The 25,945-nt window shown below is 45.1% G+C and overlaps 1 long non-coding RNA gene across 1 annotated transcript in view; it reads left to right on the forward strand.

Moving 5' to 3' along the window:
* The first annotated feature begins 3,079 nt into the window (after positions 1–3,079).
* The window catches only part of LOC136001286 (uncharacterized), a 37,657-nt gene continuing 14,791 nt past the window's right edge, over positions 3,080–25,945 (forward strand). Inside the window, exon 1 of the long non-coding RNA XR_010607763.1 lies at positions 3,080–3,205. This is a non-coding gene — a long non-coding RNA (uncharacterized LOC136001286). The remainder of the gene's footprint in view (positions 3,206–25,945) is intronic.

The raw sequence follows: 25,945 nt of genomic DNA on the forward strand, positions 1-25,945 counted from the left end.
ACCAGGGACAGGGTTGAAAAGCTTAGCAACATTTCCAGGTGGTGCAACTTTTTTACTTTGACTCCACCCTATGGCAGGTAAAGAAAGGTCAGCCCTGAGGCATCATACACAGCACATAAGGTCCTGAAAACTCAGGTTCAGACAAATCTGAGGATGTCCCTGCTCGTTGCATGGGGGATGACTAGATGACCTTTGAAGGTCCTTTCCAACCCGAATCGTTCTGTGATTCTGTGAAATTGCCTTATTTTTCCCCAGGCCCGCTCGGAGACCCAGAGGCGCTGCCTGACGCCTGCCAGGCCAGCGGGCGCTGCAGCGGCGGTGGCCTCAGCTGTTCCCCACTCGGCATTTCCCAGGATGCAGGACAGCACCTGCTGCATCGTTGGAGCTGAGCCCTGGCTCCTGTGAAGTTTGGGAGGAACACACTGGGTTCCTAGGGGCACCATGGCAGCATGGGTAGAGGAAGGAGAGCTTTTGAAGGACAGTTGTAAGATGTGCAACAAGGTATGCTTTTTATTTTTGTTAATACTGTTAAAGAAACGTGTTTCACTGTGGTCATCATGAATTTTAAGATGTCCTTTGCTGAGGATATTTTAGGCTGAAAGAAAAGCTGTTAAAGCCAGCTGAAGCCTTAGGAGTGCTAGCAGTGTTTATACCATGTGGTTCTTGTACTTAGAGTTTACTGCATTAAGGTGATTTTATTTTTAGTAGACTATCCTCACATTTGGATATGTTTTCTGTTTCGAGTTAGCATCCAGTCCAGTTTTGTGGTTTGGGGAAAGACAAGCAAGAACACTTCCATGTCAATGGAAGAGGAGCTTTTATTTGAGGATAGGGATGTTGAATGACCCCACAGCTTCCCGTTAGTGTTTTAATAGCAGGACTTTCCCACCTGGTCTTGGCTAAAAATTCAAACTTGTATGCTTGTGTGGAGACCTAGTAAAAGCATGAGAAGAGTGTGCCATATCCGATTTACCACGTAAAGTGTGTTATATAGCTTTTTTTGCTTCCAAGAAGGAATCAGCCTGTGGGGGAAAAAATGGTCTTTTTCAGTGTACTTTGTGTGTGTGGGAGGTCTTGAAAAGATGTTTCAAACTTCACGGCGCCATATAAAAGAAATGAAAGTTTCAGAACAGGGCAGGTTATTTTGTTTTTCAGTGTGGTTGTGCAATAGATGGAAGGGTTACGTGGTGATTGGAAGAGTCCAATTAAATAGTTATCTTGGTTGACCCTTAATTGCTTGACTGCTTTGAGCAAGAGAGTTTCACAGCACATCCCATGCCTGCTGGTTCGTCTGAGCCCAACACAAGTGTGAGAGGGTGAAGGTGTCAACCTGGGCCAAGCTGCCCAGCATCGGCGAGGCTTAGAGGAGCTGGGGATTGAGGAGAGCTTTTCACCAGGTGTCTTACAATGGTGAAACATAATTCTTCAGATTAGCTCCACTTTTCATTTGGCCTGGCTTTGCATCAACACCCTAGGGGTGGAGGGAGGCAAAGTATTTTCTCAGCAGAAAGAGGGAGCTTTGGAGAAAGGTACAAATGGGTTTGTCCATCGGGACACATCCCCTGTCTGATGCTCATCCAGGTATGTTTGCATTGCACAATGCAGATACTCCTTCTGTCTTGCTCAAACAGGGAGCAGTTTGCGGATTTGAAAACTGGTATCTCTTATTGTGCTGCTCGGTGCAACAGGCCCTTGAAGTGACTGAAACTTTGGGTGCTGCACTAAAGGAGTAGTGAGAATTTTTGCCCTTACTCCAGTGAATATTTCCATTAATGGCTTCCAAGGTGGCATGCCCTGATGATCAGAACCATCAGCTATTTGAGATGGGGAGGCTCTGCTGTTCTTAATGCCACAGAGCACCTTAGTGAAATCGTTGTCTGACTTCTGAAGAGCTCACTGCATCTAAAAGGACTCTTGCAAAGCCTTTGCTGTCACCCAGGTTCAGTGATGGTTTGAAGATAGTGAGTATCTTCTTTAGCTCTCTCAAACTGAACAACTTCAGTCATTAATGAAGTAGAGGAAGGGAAGGCTAAAGGAGACCATGTGTTCTACCTCAGAGTGGATTTCCCCATGTTCAGAATTAGACTTTACCCAAAAAGGTTAAACCTGAGCTTGGGTTTATTTTTGCAAGTTACATTTTCTAGCTGCAGGAGGTTTGGGAATATGTGAGTGAGCATTAGTCCTTGCTGAGATGCTCCTGCGCTGCGTGGCTGAGGACTTGCCCATCGCTGGGCTTGGTTCCTCTTGAGTTGTGTTGCTCTGGTTCCCACCCTGCTGCCTCATGCTACTGAATTAAAGGTATTTTGAGACACCCTGGAGTGCCCTTTGGTGTTGGCCAGATGGAGATGACAAATGGGGTCGCCCCAGTTTTGGGGCTGGCATGGGCTGACCCTGGCAGCCTTCTCTCTGTGGATCCCTCTGCACAAGCTGGGTCTGTGTGTCGAGGACGTGACGTGCAGGGGGATGTGGGTCCCCCCAGGGGAGCCTCTTGCTCCCCACACCCTGAGCTTCTCAGCTCTGACTGTCCTCTGGGGGTTTTCACAGAAGACAAATAAGTTATTCAGGAAGCACCACAAATCAAACCCAGAATTATGATAATGAAATCTAAATGAAACTGTGATATAAGAGAAATAGCAAACAAGGAATTCCTCTCTTCTACGGTAGGACTGGCAATTTAAATTTAAAAAGTCAAAACTAGTGAGCGATATACAGTTCAAGAGAGACTCAGAGTGTCCTGGTTCTGCTGGAAAGGCATTCAACTCATAGGCTTTTCTGTGTTTAGACCCTTTTTTTGTCAGTCAGCTGCTTCCACTTTAAATTAAGTCTTGGTCAATGTCAGAGTTGAGATCTGGTTTATAGGGACGTATTTGTGGAAGAGCATCCAAATACCTGCCTCTGAACTTGTCAGTTATAACTATATTCTCAGCAGACGCTGAAAGCCATAAACCTCATGCTGAGGGCTTTGAATGTCACTTAAGAGCTTAAGCTGTGTTCTTGGAATGAGTTTATGAGAAAAAACCCAGAGGGACTCAGCAGCGGGCTTGGGGAACTGGATCTCTCCTTCCTTTCTTCTGGCTGGAGGGAACGAATCCCCACGGATAGAAACAGCAAAGCCTTTTCCAAACAGCACAGCACTTACCTTGCAGGAAAACTTCAAAAAATACTGGAAAGACAAATGTTGTCTCAAGCTAAGATCAAGTGAGAGGTAAGATGGGGGAGTGCTTGCTGTATGTTAAAACAGCTCATTAAAACAAAACTAATTGCTTGGCCCTCAAATTATCTAATAGCTGGTTGTCCTTCAGCTGGCTCCGTTCCCTTTCTGACACCACAGACAAGAGCAAGCATACAACTCTGATTTAGAAATGTCAACGTGGTTTAGGTTAGGGAGTGTTTATAATAATTACAAATTGCCTTTACGGTTTGTTTGCTTTCCATAGCAATTGTGAGAAGACAGCAGCTGACAGCTGTGGAAATTTCTAGTGTTGTTCCCCTCGTATAGAACAACATGGATCTAATTAGTGTGTACCAGCAGTACCATATTATTAAATTAATAATAATTGGAAAGCTATTTGCACCTGTACTAATGTAACACTATTTATCCCAAAGCATGTTAAATCATTAAGTGCTTCAAGTCCCTAATGGCTCCGGCTTTACAAACAGGAAAACTGCATTGCGAGTCGGAGGCTTACGCAAATGCACAGAATAACGAGTCAAAGGGGAAATTCTTCCCTCTGCAAAGCAATAGGGGTTGCCTAATGCATGCAGGCTGTGGTGGCATAGGAACCATATACATATATGTATTTATAAAAAATATGCAAGATCACTGTATTAAGTAAGTTTTGTTTTAGAAAAGTAGCATGGGGAAGGAAGCAGAGTTACTGAAAATAAAGCAAAGTTACTGAAAATAAAGCAGAGATTGTCTGGGCTATTAACAGATTCTGCAAGTGCTGTGCAAGGCGGACACTGATTTTTAACAGATCAGCCAGGAGGTTTGCTGTCAAAAAAATCCTTTACAGACCTACCAGGATTCCTTTTGCCCCTTGAGCAATAGCGGAATAGAGATGTTTATTGAATTGATATGCTGCATTAGGCTTGGCTGTTGCAGAGTGATTATGGTTGATATTTTTGAAGGAAGTAGATAGACCATAAGGAAACATGTTGGAGTCTAAACTATACCACATCCACACAAAATATTTGCAGTGGTTGAATTTATACTGCTTGAAACTTGACTCTTTCACTTAATTTCTATTTATTTTTTGCGTTCTTGATGGTAGGAGACAATAACATCCCTCCTTGAAGATTGTGTACTGTTCTTGGAAACACAAAGGAAATAAACTTTTATCAGGGCAACACCATTTATTATTATTGCTTCTAGTTATTTATTTTTATTTTAGTGGGCTAGAGAAGGCCAGTCAGGGTCAAACTCACTGTGTGAGGCATCTTCCAGGAAAAGATGGCCCCTACCTCAGAAACAATTGCCGTTCAGTGAACGCCTGGGTTCAGCAAAGTGCTGAAGCCCCGATTTAATTGTAACCACCTGCATGAATCCCTTTGATGCTGCATCGTATTGGAAGCTGCAATATAAGACAACAATTGGGTGTATAGAGCAATCATATGGAACACGGGTAGAGAGGGGAGCAAAGAGCTGAGGATACAGATTTACACAGGCCAGATAGATAAAAGATGATGCCCTTTTTCCTTGTTGCTATACACAATCTCTGCTTTGTCTGCAGGGAAGCAGGTGGTCACTAGATCAGAAGTAGCCCATGTTCTCTCATTAGACCCGTTGCTCAACCCATAAGCATCCTAAGTACTACCCCACGGCAGTCAGAGGAAGCAGGTGTGGGTGGGAGTGTGATCAGGTCTGCAGACCGAAAGCACCTTGGCCAGTGGACATTTAGATTGGATATGAGAAAAATTTCTTCCCGAAAAGGGTTGTTGGGCCCTGGAACAGGCTGCCCAGGGCAGTGGTGGAGTCACCATCCCTGGAAGGGTTTAAAAGACGCGGAGATGAGGTTCTCAGGGACATGGGTTAGTGACAGTGTTGGGTTAATGGTTGGACTCGATCTTGAGGGTCTCTTCCAACCAAAATGATTCTATGTGTAAGTGTAGCTGGTTTTGTCATTCTTCATCCTGAGGTGGAGGGGATGGTTGAATGTCTCACACTGAAGCAACATCTGCTTCTCCAGCAGAGGAGAAATTGTTTCTCAGGTCAGCACGTTCAATGTGGCGGGTTTGTGACAGTGTCAGCAAATTGCTGGTACTCCCTTGTCCACCAGCTCCAACTGTATTCTGCTAAAAGGGAGAACTTGCCTACATTAACCTCTTCTGCCCACTTCTGGAGGTGGTGAACAGCAGTCGCCATCTGGCATTTCTGTGCATCAAGCTGAAATGGAACAGATTGATAACATCTTTCACCAGTGGATCTGAATTCCCCAACTGTCTGCATTTGCTTGTGATGTAACATTTTGCTGGGAGAAAGTTACTCCAATCTTGTGTGTTTCGTAACAGATATTGCTGTGCTCATGAATCACTGAGTGATTGCCTGCTCAGATGTTCGATGGAATTGCTATTACAGCACACGATGCATGCAGCAACACCTGATCAGGGCTTAAGGTTGGCCGAAACCTCTCGGAACATCTGCCCATCATTAACTGAAGGCTTTCAAATCCCTTTTTCCTTTCCTGCCTTTCTCATTCTATGAAGACCAGAGGAAATGGTGATTTTTGCTGAAGCTTTTTGTCCTTTGTGAACCTTCTCTGAATGAACTGATGTGCTTTACTGCATATGCAATGAAACATTGACACGGTGCCATCAAAGGGACAAATTGTTCCCTCAATTGAGTGAGTGGGCATGAAACTATGAGCTCTGCACATGTGTCTGATAGCCTTGTGTGCCTCATCTGCAAGGCAGGGAACTTGGAGGCGTAAATTTGTAGGTCCTGCAGTATTTTATGGCTGTTGTTTAATCTCAGCCATTCATTTGCTTCCTGGTTCTCATATAATTAGAACATATTAAACAGGAGCAAACCACAAGAAATATAAAAGGTTAACACAGTTAGGAAATGTCAGTGGAATGAATACCGCTCACTAATTCACGGGTTCTTTCCATAAATATTTCCACCAGCCAAAATATTGACTATAACCTTTTCCATCTCCTGCATGTAAAGCTTTGTATTCCCTTGTCGCAGCAACAAATACCTTGGAGTGTGCAGACGGTGCTCAGCACGGGGCAAGCGTCACCACGCACAGTTATGGTATTAATTAAGTGGCAGGGTCAGATTTCACGATGGTAAGGCACACCCAGAGATGGAAAATGTGGACATAACGAAAAAGAGCAACGTGTTATCGCGGGGATCGCGGAAAATATTTAGGACAACAGCTTGGAGCTGGTCCAGCAAACATCTAACCCCAAAAATGTTTTGCTGTGAGTTGCACAAATGTTTGGATTGAGAGATGTCCTGGGTTACTGTTCTCAGCTGCTGGAGAAGTCCACATGTTGGGTCTTTTTTCATAAATTGGCCAAAACTGATCTTAAAAGCTGTTTATATTCTCTTAACCCCAGTTCCCATAGTGGAAAGTGGTTCCATCACCTCCTACCTCTAATGATTTAAAATCTTTTCTTTTTTGTTCTGATGCCTGCCGCCAGCTCAGGGTTTCTGAGCACCCAGGCTGGGCTGGTCCTCATGTGTCATGGGGGGTGACAGGAGAGATTAACTACAGACCTTCCATGGCCTGGGCTTCATTCCAGAAATCAGCAGCTCCTACCTGTGGCTGTTTCTTGCTGAAACTTCTGTCCAGACCTGCGCAAGATGCTAAATGAAGGAGGACCCACTACTGTTTTCCTTGAATCCCTACCAAACTCCTGCCTGTTTGAGGACTGGAGATAAATCTTTCAGTGGGTCTGTAGTATTGTATTAAACTTGAGCAGCTGTACTTGGGGTCAGCTGTCCCCTGGACTTTTCATGTGTGCATGGGGCATGGATGCCTGTGCAAAAACCATGTTACTCCCTTAATCTGCTTCCCTATGTGCTGCCTTTGGTTTCAGCTGGTAAGTGTTGTGGGTGTTTTCCTCTGGACCATCTTTTAAAACCAGTATGTGCTGTTATGAAGCAGTGGGCTGCACATCAGAAATGAAATCAGTCCTTTATACCTCTGAGGGCTGGCATGAAATATTCCCCATACAGTAAATTTTCATAGATTTTTTTTTTCTTTTTTGTATCTAATGGCCTGGTGGGATTCCTGTGCATCCTGAGAGCAGGTACTAGATGTATTTGTGTCAGATGACACAAACAATGTTTAACGTTAATCTCAGCCATTCATTTCCTTCCTGGTTCTCATATAATTAGAACATATTAAACAGGAGCCAACCACAAGAAATATAAAAGGTTAGCACAGTTAGGAAATGTCATTATGCTTAACTCAAATGCGATACCAGGCTATTGTGGCTTTACGTCCTGTTAAGTGCCTTGGAGCTGGCTGGGGACCTGTGCAGCGTGCTCTTGGGCTACATGGGTCCTACCCACCCCTTCTTCTCTTTCACCTGTGTTTAGTGGGATTATTCAGGGAATTTTATCCTGTAGTTAGGCTTTATAAAGTAAATGAGATTAAGTGTTGCTTAAAGCTAAGCCTTTGCCTAAGCACTGCCCTGAATTAGATGAGAACTCACAGATTGCAAAGAACCGAGGACTCACTCCTTGGTGCCCTCATTTCTCATCTTTTGTCCTGTCGTATATTCAGTTACCTGGGCAAATGTGTCTCTCCATTGCAAGGCCCAGTTTCCCAGACACTGATACTTGTGTGAGTGGGTTTTTGTTTGTTTGTGTGGTCTGCGTGTGTGGTTGTGGTGTTTATTCTTCCTTCTCCTGAGCAGGTACACTAATTTGAACAGTGTATAACTGAATACAAATTGAAGGAAGCCAAAATGAAATGCATCACCTGGTAGAGGGGTGAGAATAACCAGGCTGGGGGTGGAGCAGCTGCCACAAGGGCTTGGAAAGGAGTTTCCATCAAAACTGCATCCCCACAATGATAAAGGATTAAAGCTGGCTCTGAAAGTGAAATCTGAGCAGTACACCAACACTGCTGGAAGGCAGCACTCCCATAATAATGCTGGTGTTAGGCAGGGCTAAAAAAGAAAGGAAGGAAGAAAATGCTGCCTTTTGACCCAGCTGCAATGGCTCTAACCAGAAATAATGTCTGCAGCTGCGGTGTCGTGCTGCTCCGCAGTCAGCACCTTGATTTTAAACTCACTGCAGTTTGTGCTGCTGATGCACCAAGTTCAACATTCGGTAAATACAGAGTGCCTAGTCTCCTGTAGCACTGACTGTATAAATCTGGGTTCAATATACATGTGGGTGTATATAGGATGCATTCTTTATGACTTACTGTATCCTTAACACCAATTCACAGCACTTGTGCAATAATGGGCTCATGACAGAAATCAAGATTTCCCTTTGAATGAATATATCTTTTATAAAAGGAACCACAGTGAAGCAGCCCAGTGAGACATGCACTTGTTTTTTTATAAGGTTTTACACTGCTTTCATCCTCCTGGGATGTGTGTGCTTCCCATTAGTGCATTCCCCACCACCCCTGCCATCTGTCACAAGTGATTTGCTCTTTCTAATCTTATCTCCCCCAGAGGAGAACTGTTTCTGAATGGGATTCAGTTGTTTGTATTTTGGTTTTTGGTAGGGTTTCTAAATTTCATTGCAAGCACATCCTGCTCACTGCTTGTGCTGGGGAAAGCTGGGCTAAAGATGCTCCCTTGCCTTGGCTGTGGGGGCAGATGATGTCTGGTGAAATGCAGGGTGGCATTGGCACCTGGGGCTTTTAGCACATCAAAAAGCATTCCCAGATCTTGCCAGGACTTTTTCAAACTTCTGGTCCTGCTATTCTTCACCAGCTTAATGGATTGGAGCAATCAAGGCATCCATCGTTCCCCTGCCCAATCCTTGGGGCATGGCTGGGAAGGTTTGGTGCTGAGGGAGCTCTGGGTTCCCAGCATCACAGGGAGGTTTTGAGTCTGAGGTGGTTCTCTTTTGGTGTAATAATCTCCCCAGTATTTCTTGGCAAAACTGTGATTGAAACCCTCACCTGTCATGTTGTAGGTGCCAGTGGAATAACTCCAGTCAACCCCTCTGAATTATCCATATGGAAAATTTTATTTCTGTGATGCCTTTTCCCTTAAAAATAGCCAGTTCAGGCCTGGGGATGAGGTTAGGTACATGAAAAGTCACCTGAGAGTTATAGCTGCATCAGCCTGGATTTTCACCACCACATCTATTCACCATCTCATTCACTAAGAATCTTTTTTTTCCTGCTAAAAATCTTCCTGTGAAGTTGGTTCCACTAAAAGCCACAAGGACTGAGTCACTGTGCAGAGTCTTGTAGCATGTAATCACCTGGGGGATTATTTCTTTGGTGGAATAGCTAGAAAATCAAGTCTGGCCATTGGAAAGATGAAATTCCCGCCTGTATCCCAAACCATGGGGGGGTTGAGTCATGGCTGGTGGTGAGATGTAGCAGATGAGCCAGGAAAACCAGGTGTTTTCTTCCTTTGAACCACACCAGTGTGGTGCAAAGCACCACTCAAGACTTTGTTGTCATCTGCTCCTTCGAAGCAGTTCTGTTCTGAGACAGCTTGGGCTTTGCCTCTAAGCTAAATCGTGTCTGTAAAGGTGTTTCTCATTGTGCTCATTATCATCAAGAAGTGGGGATTAGCTTCCTTTCTTGCATTGCATGGGGATAATTTGGCATTGGCATGACTTCTGAGTCGTTCTGATTGAAGTGTTTTGAAAGCTGAGGTCATGGCAAGGCACCTTGCAAATATCCCCTTCAGCAGAACTTGCTGTTTTGTATTTCCGAGGCATCTTGGAGCATTTTGACTTTTCTCAGGAAACAAAAAATAAAAAGGGGGAGAAAGCTCCAGCTGAGCTTGGAAATCCTTGTGCTCCTCGGTTGAGAGCAGGTTCTTTACTGTTGTTCTTGGCGCGGGAGCGGTTTTGAGGGCTGAGAGACTTAGTTTGGCCACGTTCAGCCCAGCTCCTCGGCACCATGGAGGCTCCTGCTGCGCTGGGGGGGACAGACCCCCCAGCCCCACATCGGCAGAAGCACCAACCTGTGTTGGAGAGGTGACTTAATCGTCTGTGATAACTGGGGAACCAGCCACATAGATGGCCCCCCGAATGTGCTTAGAAAAACTCGCATCTCCGCTGTCTCTGGAGACAATTAGTCCAAGAGCAGCAAGAGCGGTCTGCAAAGCATCTACTTGTTGCTGCAATGGTTAACTGAGGGACTAAAGTCAAGACTAAAGATGCTGAATGGTGCGTTGAGGGGAGTCAGGCCTGTTTCTGGCTGAGCTGCCAGCATGGGGAAGGTTGCTTTGATCTGTGAAGTGGGGAAAAATGCCTTATATAGAGATTTCAGACTCTATGTGGGTGGGAAATCTGGGATATCTCCGGATGGAAGAATGCTACTCTTGGTATGTTTCATAATAATACGAAATAACTTAAATATGAAAACTTTTGCTACAACTGGCATAATATTTCCTTAAATCATGATCCTCTGGATCTGGTTATTGTACATGCTCTTTCCACTTCAAATGGCTTTGCAAATTTTGTCTGACTGAACTGCCTTAGAAACACAGTAAAATCAAGGGCAAAGTATTACTTTTCTTTGCCTCCTCCTAGGTACTACGTTGCACTTTCATCCTCATTTTAGACAAATGACTCTGGCTCTCCATAAAATTTCTTTTAGCATCCTGGTAAGAATCCCCTCTGGAATAGTTTATCATGTGCTGGAACATGAATATGAGGATAAGTTTGTCTTCCTTTCAAATTTTAACCTCAAAATTTTCGGCTGTCTTGGAGACTTCCCTTGGCAGTCATCATAAAAGACCCCGTTAGTGCCTCTGTCAAACCGTGGGCAAGGGTTTCATTACCACAGGCTTGGTCTAGGAGCTGATGTTAAATCTTTCAGCTTCCCTTTAAAACAGAATCTGAATGTGTGCTAGCGTTGTGAAGTTAAACCCGTGTAACAGAGTATGGATCCTGGTCTATTTTCTGTCACCCGATTGTCTCTTTCCAAGGAATGCAGAGGCTTTTCTTGCCCGCAGGACTAGTCAGCTTTTAAAAATACTGCCGGCACTCGGTTCTCTTGCTCATTTATCAGGAGGAATGGGCAGCAAAAGGGACTGCAGCTCCCTTCTCCCCTTTGCATTGCCCAGAGGCATACAAGAACTGTAAGCTATATAATATAGTAGCTGTAGCACATCGGGAGCGCGTCTGGGGCAGGTTCAAGTAGAAGTCATGGGGTTCAATACAGAAATTATCAGCTGACACTGTTTGGTTTGTGTTTCACAGGAAGCTGGATGGGGCTATAATAACAGTCCCTTCTGGTTCTGAAAGTCTTATCAAAGTTGTAAAGGTGCAATTTAGGCCAAACAATCTGTGGGCAGCTATTCTGGGTGCTGGAAACCATGGCTGCATAAAAGTCTGATGGATGGAAAAAAATGCATTGGAGATGCTATGCATGAAGCATCATGCATAAATCCTGGCTTATGCCTTTTTTCTTCCCTGGCAAATGAACTTGCAAAATATTTATTTGGCCAAGATTTCCATGGGAACAAGAAGGTTGTTATGTACTGGGAGACATTTCCCTCTCTGAGAGGCCTTGAAAACTGATGTACTCTGTGCTACATGGGTGCTCTGGAGCTGCGTGTCATGAGCAGAGGAAGGGAACTGTGGACCAGCACCTGAGGCTGGAACACGAAGATGATAGTTTATCAGTCATGTTTGCAGGGATTGAGTTGCTCGGGGTTTTGTACCTGTGACATCTGCTGTCAGTGTAAGCAAAATTCCCAGTGCTGCTGTTGGATCAATTGGACGACAAGTAAGAAAAGTCCTGAGCAATTGCAAACAGGGCTCTCAGCATCTTCCAGAAGATGCAGGATACAGACCTGTGTGGACACTGAATGTGAATCCTCTGGCATGGGAAAAGGTGATGGAGGCTGAAACTGTAGTTCTGCACAAAGCACCAGGTCAAAGTCTGGGTGTGTGAAGGTGTGTTATGCGTTGTGCAAATGTGGGCCCATGGGAGGGATGTTTCTGCACCGCTGGAAAGCCCAGATCTTCATGGGAAGAGTGTGCACATGTGAACTGTGTGGGTGTTATTTGTAGAGCATCACAGTTGAGTGAGCAAATTTGTAACTTAACCTCCTCACCGGCTGGGGCCAAGCTATGAGAAAATGGTTAAAGTCATGGAGAAAGAGGATACACGGTCCGCCTTGGAGGTAAAGTTTTTCCGTCTGACTTCAGCTGAAGTTTGAACCATGTCCTAAGTTAATAATATTTACACCCATCCAAGGGAGGACACCTTTGGTTCTGTAATGAGTCTGCAGTTTGTTCTGTGATACCTTTTTACTTTCTGCCATCTGAGTTTCTCATGTTCTGGACAGCCCTGGATGGGTATTTATAGAGCAAGAATGAGTGAATCCTTCACCCTTCAAACATGTGCTCAGACTTAGGAACCGTAATGATTCATATCCTCATCTAATCAACATTGATTATATGCGGAAAACTTGGATAAATCTTCTGACTGGCTTAAAATGCGATGTATCTCTAGATTCCAAAATAGCCATATGGGTGGTGAGTCATTGCTTCAGATGTTGTTCATAAAAATCAATTACATGGTCACTTTGGCTACCAGAAGGGATCTTTTCTGTTGGCCATTTGTTTCCTAATACCATATTTTATAACTCGTAGAAAATCATAAAATGCTTACAAATTAGATACTATTTCTGGCAAGAAAAGTCTTCCATGGAGACAGATCTATAGTAGCTTATTCAAAAGTAGGCTGGGATCCTAGAACGCTCTGAAATCTTTAGCACTGATGTGCTAAAAACACCTGGCAGAGGAAAGGGGAAATTGAAAGCATCTGCAGAAAAATAAATGAGGTTGTGGAGTGATGGAGCCAGTTGTTTGTCCCACAGTTGGAGTATCGTTGTTTGCTCGACTCTCTCATTCCTTGCCCAAGTCATGTAGACCAATGTTTTCAAAACTGGTGGGTACAGTTAGAAAGCTCAAGCCGCTGCACTGTGATTCCCCAGCACCTCATTCTGTCTGTCTGTGGTTTGGATGCCGGGGGCTACGGAAGGGCTGAGGGGATTTGCTCCCAGTGGGAAGATGTAGGTGGCTGTGGCAGAAGCAGCTATAATTATGTTGTCTCCTCTAAAATAAAGTGTTAGATAAATTGATTAAGAGATGATGGGAATCTAGTTTGTGATGCAAAATGCAACTGAGGTGTACAAAGTCTTTATAAAATGATGTAGTGCTTTGTAGAGTCATCTGATACCGCAGCGTGGCAATCCCTGGGAAATGTCGGGGCTCTATGAAAAGCTGAGAGTTGCTGTTCATTCTCTGGGCTAAACCATTTCAGAGTCTGGCACTGGCTGCTTCCTACCTATAAAATAAACAGACTTTTAAATTGAACTTTCTGCAATCTCTATAAGTAGATTCTGCTTTGGTGTTGAAGCATCTCGGGTCAGCATCAGCAGCATTGGGCTGCTGAGGGCAGCAGGTGGTGCGGCACCTCTCCAAACCTCTGATTTGGAATGGTTTTTGATGTTGTACACAGTGTTGTGACCCTGGTCTATAACTATTAATGAAAAATACTAATTTAAAAGGAGGAAACCTGGAATGTATCCTTGTCAGAAAGCATTGCAGCCACTTGAGACAACAAACTTTGTCTCTTGAATATGAAAATATTATCTCGGAGACACTGTGTGTTTGCTCTGAATAAAATACACCTTGGCAATCGGCTGACTGTGCCTGCATATGTCAACTCGATCGATCCGCCAACCTTTCCCAAAAGCCTTTTGATGTCCTGTGGCTGGTCAATGGCTTAACTAGAAGTCCCTTGTGAGATTCAGGTCTGATCTTCAGAAAAATCTTTGTGTGCCCTGTCCTCATATTTTTATTGCCTGTTCTGTGTGTAGGACATTCATCGACAGAAACCCACTCCAGAGCAAATGTTACCCTAACATAAACACATTGCTAGATTTCCCAATCTTATTTTTCTCAAGCAGTATATTTAATTTGATTTTTGCCTTTTCTTAGCTCTTTGAAATATTGCTAGGCTGCTCACCGATCTTATCTTACACAAATATTTCCATGCATTCGTACTTTGTAAAGTATGATTTAAATTGCCTCTCCCGGACAAGCGAGATGGTGCCTCTGTGATCCAGCCCCCTGGTCCTGGGGTTGCGAAGAGGCCAGTTCGTGGTACGTGGTGCCCCATGGAAAATTCTTGCTGACTCAGCCAGAAGGCTGCTGGCATCTCCCAGAAATAACCCGTCTTGCCATAAAAGCCTCTGGCCATCCTCTGCCACCTTTTGTGAGTAGCTTGAGATACCATGTGCTGAACGAAGACAGTGTTGCTCTTGTCTAGAGGAAGCTGTAGAAGATCTGAAGCGGTGGCTTCGTTAACCAGCATTGTTATGAGGAGAGACTGAGAAAGCTGGGTCTGTTCAGCCTGGAGAAGAGAAGCTGAGAGGAGATCTCATCATTGCTTATAAATATCTCAAGGGTGGGTGTCAAGAGGATGGGCCAGACTCCTTTCAGTGGTGCCCAACAACAGGATGAGGGGCAACGGGCACAGGCTGAAGCACAGGAGCTTCCATCTGAATATGAGGGGAGACTTCTTTACTTTGAGGTGCCAGAGCCCTGGAACAGCCTGCCCAGAGAGGCTGTGGAGTCTCCTTCTCTGGAGACATTCAGATGATCCTGTGTGATCTGCTCTGGTGACCCTGCTTTAGCAGGTGGGTTGGACTGGATGATCTCCAGAGGTCCCTTCCAACCCCAGCCGTTCTGTGATTCTGTTACCCAGGTACTGTGTTGATTGCCAAGGGTCTACAGGATAGATGGGCATGACTGGGTGAGACAAAAGGGTCCTGGGCATCACACTGGTGGGGCTGCCTGTGACAATGCTGAAGGTGTGGGATGGACTGGGAGCTTCCGACCAGCTTTGCCCCAAAACCCCGTGCACAGCTCTGGGTATGGAAACAGCATGTTTCTAAGGGATACTGGTTTAAAAAAAAAAAAAAAATTCTTGGCAGCTCTGTCCTGACGTACTCTCTGAAGCAGCAGAAAGATAGGGATTCTGTTTTTGCAACATCCCTTCTGACAAATCTTAGGAGAAAATATTTTAAAGCATTCCACTGTGATACTTGGATACTTTCACTCGAACAGAAGCCATGTGTTTCAGGCAGAAGTTGCTGGGTGAGGCTGCAGTCTCCAGAGGGTCAGACTGAACGTTTGTGACGGTTCCCCTGGCCTTAAAATGTACGAATTTATGCATTTCCGTATTTATTAATACATTTTTCTGTGCGTAAATCACTGGGCACTACTTAAAGTGACTCATTTGCAGGGAAAAACGCATCATTGCTATGAGTTTACTGGTGGCTCAGAACTAACACTTGGTCAGAAATGGCGGAGAGGTCATTGGGTTTGACTTTCTACTGTTTAACCCTTTCTTAGGTGTCCAAATGTCAGCCCTGCTGCTCTAAAAAAGTAATTTACAATTATCTGGCCTGAGCTGTGATTCAACTTGTGCTACTTTTTTAAAATCCTGAAACACACAAAAAGTTAGAGGGAAGCAGCAGGAACAAATTGGATCCAACTGATGGCAAAAGCAGCTCAAAGTAACTCTAGCGATGGGTGATTCTGTTTTTATAGAGGCCAGAGAAGTTCACCAAAGCCCATTAAGGCTTCTGAGCCAGGTCAATGGGCTTTGGATCAGGCGCTTCGTCAGGGCGGCTGCATGGTGAATTGTGCACCTAATGCACTTTTAATGAAAATGTTATCCTCTGGAGCCAGGCCAGGTACAACCAGAGCAGCAGCAAAGACCCTCCGTTCCCCAGCAATCATGGGAAAAGATATTACTGCTATTTCATAAGCCTGTATATTTTAGAAGTCTAAGAAATTCAGCCCACATCAACAGCAGAATGGGCAGACTTCTATGCGGACACGTCATTTAATCACAATTTAATAAGGCTCCTGTATCAGACTTTCGTAATGAAACTTTTGGGTAGAACCAAACAAAGGGGTCACTGTGGGAGAGAAGAATGCAGCCTTTGATTCACGCTTTCTTTTTAGGGTTCACGATGTTTCGTTTTCAGTAAACTGCTGGCGAAATGAAATGCTTTCCGCATGCCAACTGTTACCTCATAAATGGTCCTTATGAAAAGTAATTTGTGATCACGAGATGATTATCAGCCTTCTCGGCCGAGCTCCTGTGAGAAGCATGAGTTCTTCTTCCCTCAAAGAAACCCTTGGGTATTCAAGCCTTTAACAAGTGCTCCAGAGAAGTGTTTAGGGCCTGCATGACAAAAGGGTTTTATTTTAATTACACAATAAGCTGCTGGGACTCTAACTTGGCCTGGGACAAGTATGCACAATCTAGTGTCTTGGTTGTGTTGAAAGGACACGAGGGCCGTGGTGCATCAGGCGAGGATGAGCTGCCAGCACTGAGGACCAAAACCTGCTGTACCAAACGATGCCTGTGGATATGCAGCCCCACTGGTGTTAATGGTCTCCCCAGTCTGGGGGCTGTCACGTGGGCTGGTAACTTGCCAAGAGGTGAAGAGGGCAGAGAATGATCTGAAGAAGGTGGCATGTGGTGGCATGTGGGGGAGGAAGGTGGCTTTGCTGTTGCTCTGAGCCTTGTGGTGGTGTTATTGTTCTTGCTTGCCAGGTTTCAGGGTATAGCGTGGTCCCCCTTGCCTTATTCTACAGAGCTCAGGTGAGGTCCCAGGACCTATGGGACAGGGACATCCATTGCCCTGTTACGGCTCTGATGGACAGCATCAGCTGAAGATGAATTTGACTGTCCCTGGAGGCAATAAAATGCAGCCTCTGAGGCTTTTCAAGGTATGAATTTAGTTGGTGCATGCAGCCACCTGGAAAACCTTGGCCCCAAAGGACAAGGTAGAAAATGCAGTTGCTTTTTTTTTTTCTTTTAACCCATGATCTGTTGACTCCCCTCAGGTTTGTTTTCCAGACAAAGCCTCACTTGCCTATTTCGGAGTGCTAATAACTCATTTTTAGCCAGCACTTGAGATATGGTGGGTCCTGAATACAGCCCTGATGCTGGAGAGGTGGAGTCCTGTCTTCAGTATTTTGCCATGGAGGGGTGTGTTGTTTTTTTAATCAGCAGAACTCTTCTGGTGTGTTGTGCGTGGCAGCATGTTATTCCCAAGGATTTTTGCAGCCCACTCCTGGGGGAGTTCAGCTTTAATTTTGTCCTTCATTTGTTTTGTTCTTGCTAGATATTACACAGGCATTGGGCTGGATGGTGGCTCTTTGTGTATTGGAAAAAATCACTAAACTCTCCAGTGATTCTTGCCATGAGCGAAAATTTATTGGAGGAAAAAAAGAGTTTAGAGTTGTTTTTGCTTGTAAAGCTCTTAGAGGCTGAGCTTCACATTGTTGTCATCTCTGGCATGGTGCTGGGAAGCCAAAGCGAGCTTCTTCTCTGAGGGTGTGGGTCACCGGTGTCACACACAGCCAGGTGACTGTCACACTGCTTTGGGCAGCCACCTGCCCCAGAACTTGCTCAGCGTGCACAAGTCCCTCCTTAAACCTCTCTGCTCATGGGATACAGGTATAAAATTGCTGGAGCTGATATGAGCTGAGCGAGGTTCATCCAGAGTGCGCTCCTGCTCACCCTGAGCTCCCAGGTCCATCTTCCTGGCTGGGTTTGCTTGCAGGCACCGTTGGGACGGGACCTCTCTTTGCCAATGATCTCACCAGGCTTCTGAGTTGGAGCTTTGCAGCTGCACGATGTTTCTTCAGTTCTTTTTCTTTAATGCATTGCTTCTGCATATCTGTGTGTGTACCTATATATATATCTATAAACGTATATGTGAGCATATAGGCAATATATATATTTGCACATAAACTTATTCAGAATGCAGTATTATCAATACACAAAGTATTATAGTGTATAAATCCTATTAAATCCTTCCTGTGTCTCACAGTGACTGGATAGTTGTTAATTAAATTCCGGCACCATGGCAGGCCAAACAAATGCAACGTGTTATCTTGTTTTTCCCTGTTCCTGGGGTCATGGTGCCCCTGATTAGGATGGAGTCTGTGTTGCTTCAGCTCAGCCTTCCCCAGCTCCAAATGTGGGGCATCAAACAGGAAGAGTCACCTGCACCCAGCTAAGTCTCTTCCAAGGAAAAGTCTTGGCATACGCTTAAATTATATGATAGGACACCGGGCAGTCAGGTGTCCTGGCTCCTAAAGCATCACAAAAGTGTCTCCATAAGTGTTATAAGCATTAAACAAGGAAAATGTATGTTTGCTTTATCATGTTCTAATGCTGCAGAAATACTAGAATTATTAAACCAGCCACTTTGTGAGTTCTTTTCTGTTCACCAAACAGCTTTTCATAGTGCTGCAAGGAGGATTAAAATCATCCCCAAACAAAACACTGAAAAAGGTAATTTATTCTCTCCTGTCTCTTTAAGAAAAAAAGCAATAGGGTAAAACACAAATGAAATGGCCAGTATTTTTTAATGCATCCTGGGACTCTTCTCAACAGTGTACTTTATCTATAATAATAAATGCAGAGCTGCTGCACATAAAGCAGTCAGGCTTCCCTCGCCAGTTTTCCTACATTATGTTATGTGACCCATCAGAGAAGCTGCTGCCTCCCTGGTTACAAGTCAAAAATATCTAACAAGCAAAGGATGCTCTCAACTTCTACCCGAAGTTTGTTAAAAGAAACAACCCTACAGGCAGTCAAATGGTACCTAATGATGAGAGACACTCATGAATTGCAAGGTGGGAAAATCCAGCTGCTTGAGGGGAGAGACTGTTGGTGCCAGGGAACAGGACAGGTATTTTGTGCTTATCTGCTGCTGGTTAAAGACATGATGCTGAGCATCCTCCCCATCGCTCCATCACCTTTCATAGTCATCCTTTCTTGCAAAGCTTTGCATGTTATCTTTGGCCACTCGGAGGTAGGGTAGTACATCCCTGGCTGCTTCTGATACTAATAAAACATGGCTCAAAGTATAATAGTTCTCAAACTAATCCTCACTTTCTTATTTTTACATTAGAAGCAGGGCATTTGTCCATCAGTGGCTCTGATGCAGTTGTGGTGAATTCAGATGGCCCGTTTGCAGGGTGTCCATAAATATGCATTGTTGCTCCTCAACTTAGTTTTCCTGGCAATTTCTTCTGCTTTCTCATGTGTCAGAAGATCTTCCCAAAGCTGCTGCTGAAGTGCACTCGCCAAATGCCTCTGTAAAGACTTTTCCAGAAGCTGAGGTTACACAACCTCTCCTTAAATCAGAGCTGAATTGTTTGGAGTGCTTCAGCTTTCTTTATGTGATGCTTTTCCCAAAAATCAGGCCCTTTGGGGACGCTGCAGATCCCACTACCAGGCCACCGAAGCTCAGGCACCCAAATGCTGAGTGACCTACTAGACCATATAGACTTTTATGTACCATGTGAGCACTGATGCCAGGCTGATTTCCAGCATGATTGAACGCTGCTCTTCCAGCTTCACTTGGTGCTTGTCAGCCCAACAAAACAGGTCCTGGGTGCTGCTGAGCTGCCTGCAGTGGAGGGCACGTTCTTTCTCTTGTTTCCTAGGGCTGGGCACACTCATGGCTCCAGTAAGTGTTGTAGGTGGTTGAAGTTCTTGGGACTTCATCTGTTACTGAGTGACAAAATAAAAAGCTGAAAAAGGGCAATAATATGATGAGGCATGGTTGGTCCCCAGCAGTGGCTGAAGCGCTCCACAGGAGGAAGAGACAGCACAGAGGTTGCAGCTTACCTGGCTGGCAGCAGCATGTCTCCGAAGGAACCATCTCTGTCCATCTGTGCTGGCTCTCCAGGAAGCTCTTCTCTAGGAAGCCATGTCCAAGGCTGCTGAAGCCAACACAAACAACATCTCTCGCCTTCAGCCGGCCTTGGCCTGAGCTCTGGGGATTCCCCAGCAGAGCAGGAGAAGGTGATCTGAGGACAGTGGCGTGTGGTTCAGAGGGATTGTCCCCTTCTGGCAGGGGACAGTCCTGTTCCCCGTGTATCTGGAAGGATCCTCACAGCCAGGAGCAACCCTCGGTGTGGCACCAGCTCCATCTGAGCGCGATGTTCCTCCTGTCCTTGATTTGGGAGCAATCAGTCCTTCCACCGCTGTCGCTACCTCTTGGAAAGCAGGTTGTTGGCTAAGCCAGCTGTGAAATGGCCTGTCCTCACCAGCTCATGTAGGGAGGGAAGGGAAAAAAAATGCTGAAAGCATGCCAGTACCATGCACAGGAAAGGTTGTTTTTCATTTTTTGTTGAGATATCAAAGATAGGGGAAACATATAGAAGCAGCTCTGGAGGAACCAGGCGGAAGGACTCGCAGCGTAGGAAGCGTTGGGCAAATAAAAGTGGAGGATGTTTATGGTGTGAAATTGGGAAGTGTCTTCAGGAAGGCGATAGGAAGATTCAGCTGAGACAGGAGAAAACAAGAATGCAGAGAGAGAGAGGAGGGACACTCTTGTTTAACCATATTTATAGAAAATTGGGCCATCCTCAAATCTGATGTTCGGTCATGAGCTGCCACAGATTTCCCTGCCTGCCCTGTCGCTGCGGTTCACACTCGGGAAGCGGTGCTGGGGCGTGTGCCGGCTGTTTGGGGCTGGAGCCTATTTCAAGAAGCATCAGCAAGGCCAAGCTCATCAGTACTGCCACAGATGGGCTTTGCATGTTGAACTTGGCTCATCAAATTAACGTTTGGGCTGTTGAGCAGCAAAGAGTGGAGGAAAAAAGGCTTTTTTTTCCCTCACAACTGCCACTGAAGCTCTCAATGCATTGCACATGGTATCTCTAATTTATGTAACTTAAATCCTTTTTTTTCCTTCTCCTAACAGAGAATAAAATTGAATGGCAAGTGGTGTCATTTAAAACTGAAGGAAGAGCACATACTTGCAAGCTGTCTTGTGTAGAGGTGTTTGCCATAAAAGTTCTCAGTTTTATTTCTCTAACTCGGCCCAAACTTATGGTGTGGCACAGGTTAGTGAAAATAGTCCTGTTAAACAACAACAAATTCCTGGAATATGATCCTTAGACAGAGCTCAAAGGCTACAAATGATTAAACATCCAGGACAAATGAAAGGAAATAATCCTTCATGTACACTGTGCTCGCTCTAAAATTCGCTGCTGTGGGAAATTGTCGAAGTCAAATGTCCTGGCTGTTAGAACTTTATTTTTAAAGAAATGATTTAATTTCACACTCATCAATAGCATGTCTAGGTTAGCCAGGCAGTGCGAGAAACATCCTTATTCACTTTTCAAGGCATTTTGGGGCTCGTGGTGAGGAATTATTCCTCATTTGTGAGCAATAATGACTGAGTATGAGCATTGCCACAGGGGAAGGAACCCTTTCTTCTGCCTTGCATGTCACCAAGGATGAGGAAAAGATGCTCAACAGGATAAATTTAAGAGCTGATTGTAAACAAGGCCTAGTTTTCCATATATTTGACTTAAATTTTAATCAAAGTAAATTGTTTTTCAAATGCAGATAACACAGCAATGGCTCCAAAAATAACACACAAACAAGCAATCTATCGGGCATGTCTGTTGGCAAAACAGATGCCATCTCATAAACATGCCAAAACAGCTCTTTGCTTCAAACAATAAGAACTGGGAGGAATCAAAAGCCTCAGCTTTAAAAATCTCTTTGTATGTTAAAAAAAAAAAAAAAAAAAAATCCCAGCTTTCAGTTGGTGTAATTTGGACTAGGTTAATGTAAAAATGAAACCATTCAATAAATCTTTTAGTGGAGATCAAAAGCAATGAGTGCAGGAAACCAGAAAATTGATTATATGACATTTTCCGTCACTCTATAACATTCATATTATTCAGAGAACTGCCAACTGCAATTGTTCGAATACTATTTTAACTGATGATGTTACTTGAACTTGTATCCAGCCAATGATCTCCCCAGGGGAAAACATAAGGGAAGACAGTAGCTCAATTAAAAGTAATATAGCGTGTGGCTCTTAATCCTTGATTGAGCCTTTGTGCCAGAAAGCTCTTAAACGTGTGTTTAAATTTAAGCCTGTGCTCAAATTCTATCTGTTTTATGTGAATTTCTTGAGTGAAATACCCCAAATACTCTTGAATTTCCTTTTGCAAAGGGTCTGCTCGGGCTGCGCTCGGAGGTGGCACCGACTTTCTGCTGGGTGCACTGGGCTCTGCGAGCATTTCTGGCTGTTTTCTGTCATTGATAAGTACCGGTTTCTGATCACAAAACCTTATGTGAATCCTGTCTCCCTCTAGTGTTGTGAAAACAATTGGAAGGAGGTAAACGGGGTGTCGGTGACTTAATATCCAAGTGAGCAAAAACCAGATGCCAGCAAGTTCTCCCCATAACTGTGCACCTCACTGATGCCCAGAGGATGGGGCTGGGACGGATGTGGGATGGGGAGCATCCTGCTACCAGCAGAACTGCCGCTGCCTGATTTGGCTGATTAATCGGGCGCGTTTTGGCTGGATTGTGTTGTATCTTCTGCTCCGCTGCAGGAACAGTTTCTCCGTTGCGTGCCAGCATCTGTGCTGACGGCGAGTCTGGCGTATCCTCTCGCCTCTTCTGAAAATTAGTGACATCTGAAGAAAATGACTGATGAAAACAAGATTATGAAAACCTCACTTGTGTGGAGAGAAAAGGACGGGGATTGGAGGCTTTCCAGGTGGGTGACACAGGTTGTGTTGTGCCCTGTGTCACCAGGTATACCACGTACCACCGATGGCCGTGGGCTCCAGGACCTGCCCAGCAGTGAGGTGATACCACAGCATCACCTTCCCCTGGTCAGGCTGATCTCAGCAGGTGGGAAGAGCTTGCAAAGCTGAAATCATGCTTATTGTACTTGTATTTTCTTTTCCCTCCCCTTTGGGGCATGACACTGCCCACACCTCGGCTCTGGGCTCACAGTGGACAATGTCCCATGGAAGATGTGCCAGCCTCGTGTTTTGCTTTGGTTTTTTTCCCATGACATTTTAGCACCCATTAATCCTTTTGATTTTAGCCTTTTTGAAGCCCAGAGTTTGGATGTTTTTCAGGACACACTGAAATCAGACATGAAAACACTTGAGCCAGTGCAAAAGTTTAAAACTCTTATTCATACACCCTGGAAAGGCTTTTTCACTTGATATGCTGACAATGACTGACTTTATTATATTTATCTTTTGGCAGTATCTCCTTTTGCAGTTGATAGTGTCTCGTGTTTTCCTGGTGCCAGGTTCAATTTCCAAAGGGGCTGTCGTGTTTCTCTGCCAGGCTGTGGCATGCTCTGGGCAGCCTGTGATTTCGGTGGTGAATATATAGAGGAGCAAAATAAACATGTAACAGAACAGCACACACAGACACACACATATGATAAAAAGTCTGGTCTTTCACCTAATTTAGACCAGAAAATTGGCATCCGATTTTATTGTTCAGACTGACTCCAAGAACACAAACATTTTTTTTTTTCCTTCAATATGAGAACTGCCAAAATATAAAGAATGATATCTGCTGTTTTGAACTAATTGGGATTAACTGTTTTGAGGCTGCTTTTTGTGGAACAAGTGCTGTTTCACTTGTCTGATGGCAGCAGCATCAAGGCTACATCCTTAGGGAAAGGGGTGGTTGGGGTCCCAGCAGCCTGTGGCTGCATCGCAGCCATCGGATCCTTGTGGGAGGCACTTGCTGACCAGCACCTTTGGGTGTTTAACATGGGAATAGTCCCTGTCCCCAAAGTCTCGGCTCCCGTTGCAGTGCAGGGAGGCAAGTTTGGAGCGGCCAAGCCAGACAGGGGACCGTGGCGGGGAAAATGCAGAGCTTTCAGCAATTTGTTCCATTTTAATTAGCGTTTTGTGCGCGCTTTTTGATTTCCCATTTTCATGCCCAGCTCTTGAGACTGTATTTCTGGAAGTGTTTCCAACAGGCGGGGCGGGAGGGGTGGGAAGCACAGTCCCATCAAGAACCCAAGTACTTAATTAAAATTGTTGGGATTAGAATAACATTGTAATTAGAGTTGTGTCTATTTGTTTTCCGGGGTTTAGGACCCGTGTTTTCAAGCCTTTTGCTGTAAACATGGGCCTGGAAATTTATCTTAGGGTTTCAAAATAGCCAAATATTGCAAAACCTGCCAGGAGGGCTGAGAGAGCTGGGAACGTTTGGCCTTGCAAGAGGATGGGGGAGCAACCCACTCGTTGCCTGTGGCTGTTTGGGATGTTGAAATAGGTGGAGGAGAAAAAATACCATGTTCTGTTAAGGGCTGGTCTGCAGAACCACACTGAAAAAGCAATGTGTAAGGCATGGCATGTTCCACGGAGGAACGATGCAGCATATTTTTAGCACCGTTTCCCGGCACCTTATCTATTAACTGCTTCCAGACTGAGAGCATCGGACGGGGATGGTCGGAGTCGCCGGGATTTGTGGGCTGATTGTGTGTGTGATGGGGTGGCTGACACAACTGCCAAGCAGAAGTCAAGAAGGAAGAGGAGTGTTTTTCATACAGCTCCCAAGGGGGTCTCTTGAAGCGAAGATGCCTGAGCACTGCGGTATGCCTCTTCCCAGATGTTTATGCCATGGTCTCAGCAGAGCAAACCTGGAGACAAGCTGTTCTGGGAGAGGACCTCATGGACAGGCACACACAAACATCCCCAGGGATGCCGTGTGGGGCCACCAGCTCTACCAGCCTTCTGTCCCCAGCAGCTGGTGTGCTGCAGGGACCATTTCCAAGGGCATGTGGCGGACCAGGCCACCAGGCTGGAAAGGTTCTGTGTGTTCAGGGGGTAGATATTTTCTGTAGAAATAACTAATCTCTTTGTCCCTGGGATGCCCCTCAGCCTAGATATATGCCAAAGGTGTTTAAAAGATGCATAGATGAGTTTCTTAGGGACATGGTTTAGTGCTAGAATTAGGTTATGGTTGGACTCGATGATCTTAAGGGTCTCTTCCAACCAAAATGATACTATGATCTGAGCTGGCCCCCAAGAAAATAGATAAGGCAGATGCCAAACAGACGGCAGGGTCTGCTGGGTTTGCTTATTGTTGTTTCATTAAAATTTTCAGTAACGCTGTACGGGGCTGATGCTCTTTCCCGCAGGCCACTGCCCGTGGCTGGACCCTCCGAGCGGCAGAATGTGTGTGAGGGTCTCGGATCCTCATTTCCTCATAGAATTTTTTTTGTTTTATTTAATCAATATTATGCTAATCTGGGCAAAGGTTGTGAAGGGAGATGTAAAGCCCTGGGGGAGGAGGAACTTTCTAGGAATAATGTGTCCTTGGATGACCTTTGGGAATACCTTGAAGGAGCTGCACAAGCAGCAGAGAGAAGGACAGGGGAACTCTGTTCCCCAAGGAAAAGGGAGGTTTTCCCAGAGCTGTGGGTATTTATCCTTCCCAGCAGAGGCTGCTTTAGTGGGTACCCTGGGAACATCTCCCTATCCCTCCCAGTCCGCCTTTGCTGCGGGGTCATTGAGGAAACCACTAAACCAGCTAAGAGAACATTGATTTGGGGTTGCTGGTTTGTTTATTTAGTGTTGGAGTCTGCCATGAAAATCTGGGGCAAATTAAGGAAAAACAAAGCAAAGATTTTTCTCGGGAAGAAGAAAAAAAAGCCCAACTTCAGAAACCCACATTGTTTCGTAACTTGGTAGAGACCAAGAAGTGAGCACATGGACAGCCCTCACCTCCACCCGCATAAGAGGCTCTTGTGCCTGAGCCTAGAAAATAAGTGATCCCACAAGAAGACCCCTGGGAAGGTGACAGGAGCTCCCAGGCCATGAAAATAAGTTATGGTTTTCCCCGCTGCCCCTTTGCTACTTTTTCCTCCCAGAAAGCTTCACGGTTCACCCTCCTTGATGTGTTTCTCCCCTCTGACCACAGAGACAGAG

The sequence above is a fragment of the Caloenas nicobarica genome, chromosome Z, assembly GCF_036013445.1.
Source record: "Caloenas nicobarica isolate bCalNic1 chromosome Z, bCalNic1.hap1, whole genome shotgun sequence".
Lineage (NCBI taxonomy): Eukaryota > Metazoa > Chordata > Aves > Columbiformes > Columbidae > Caloenas > Caloenas nicobarica.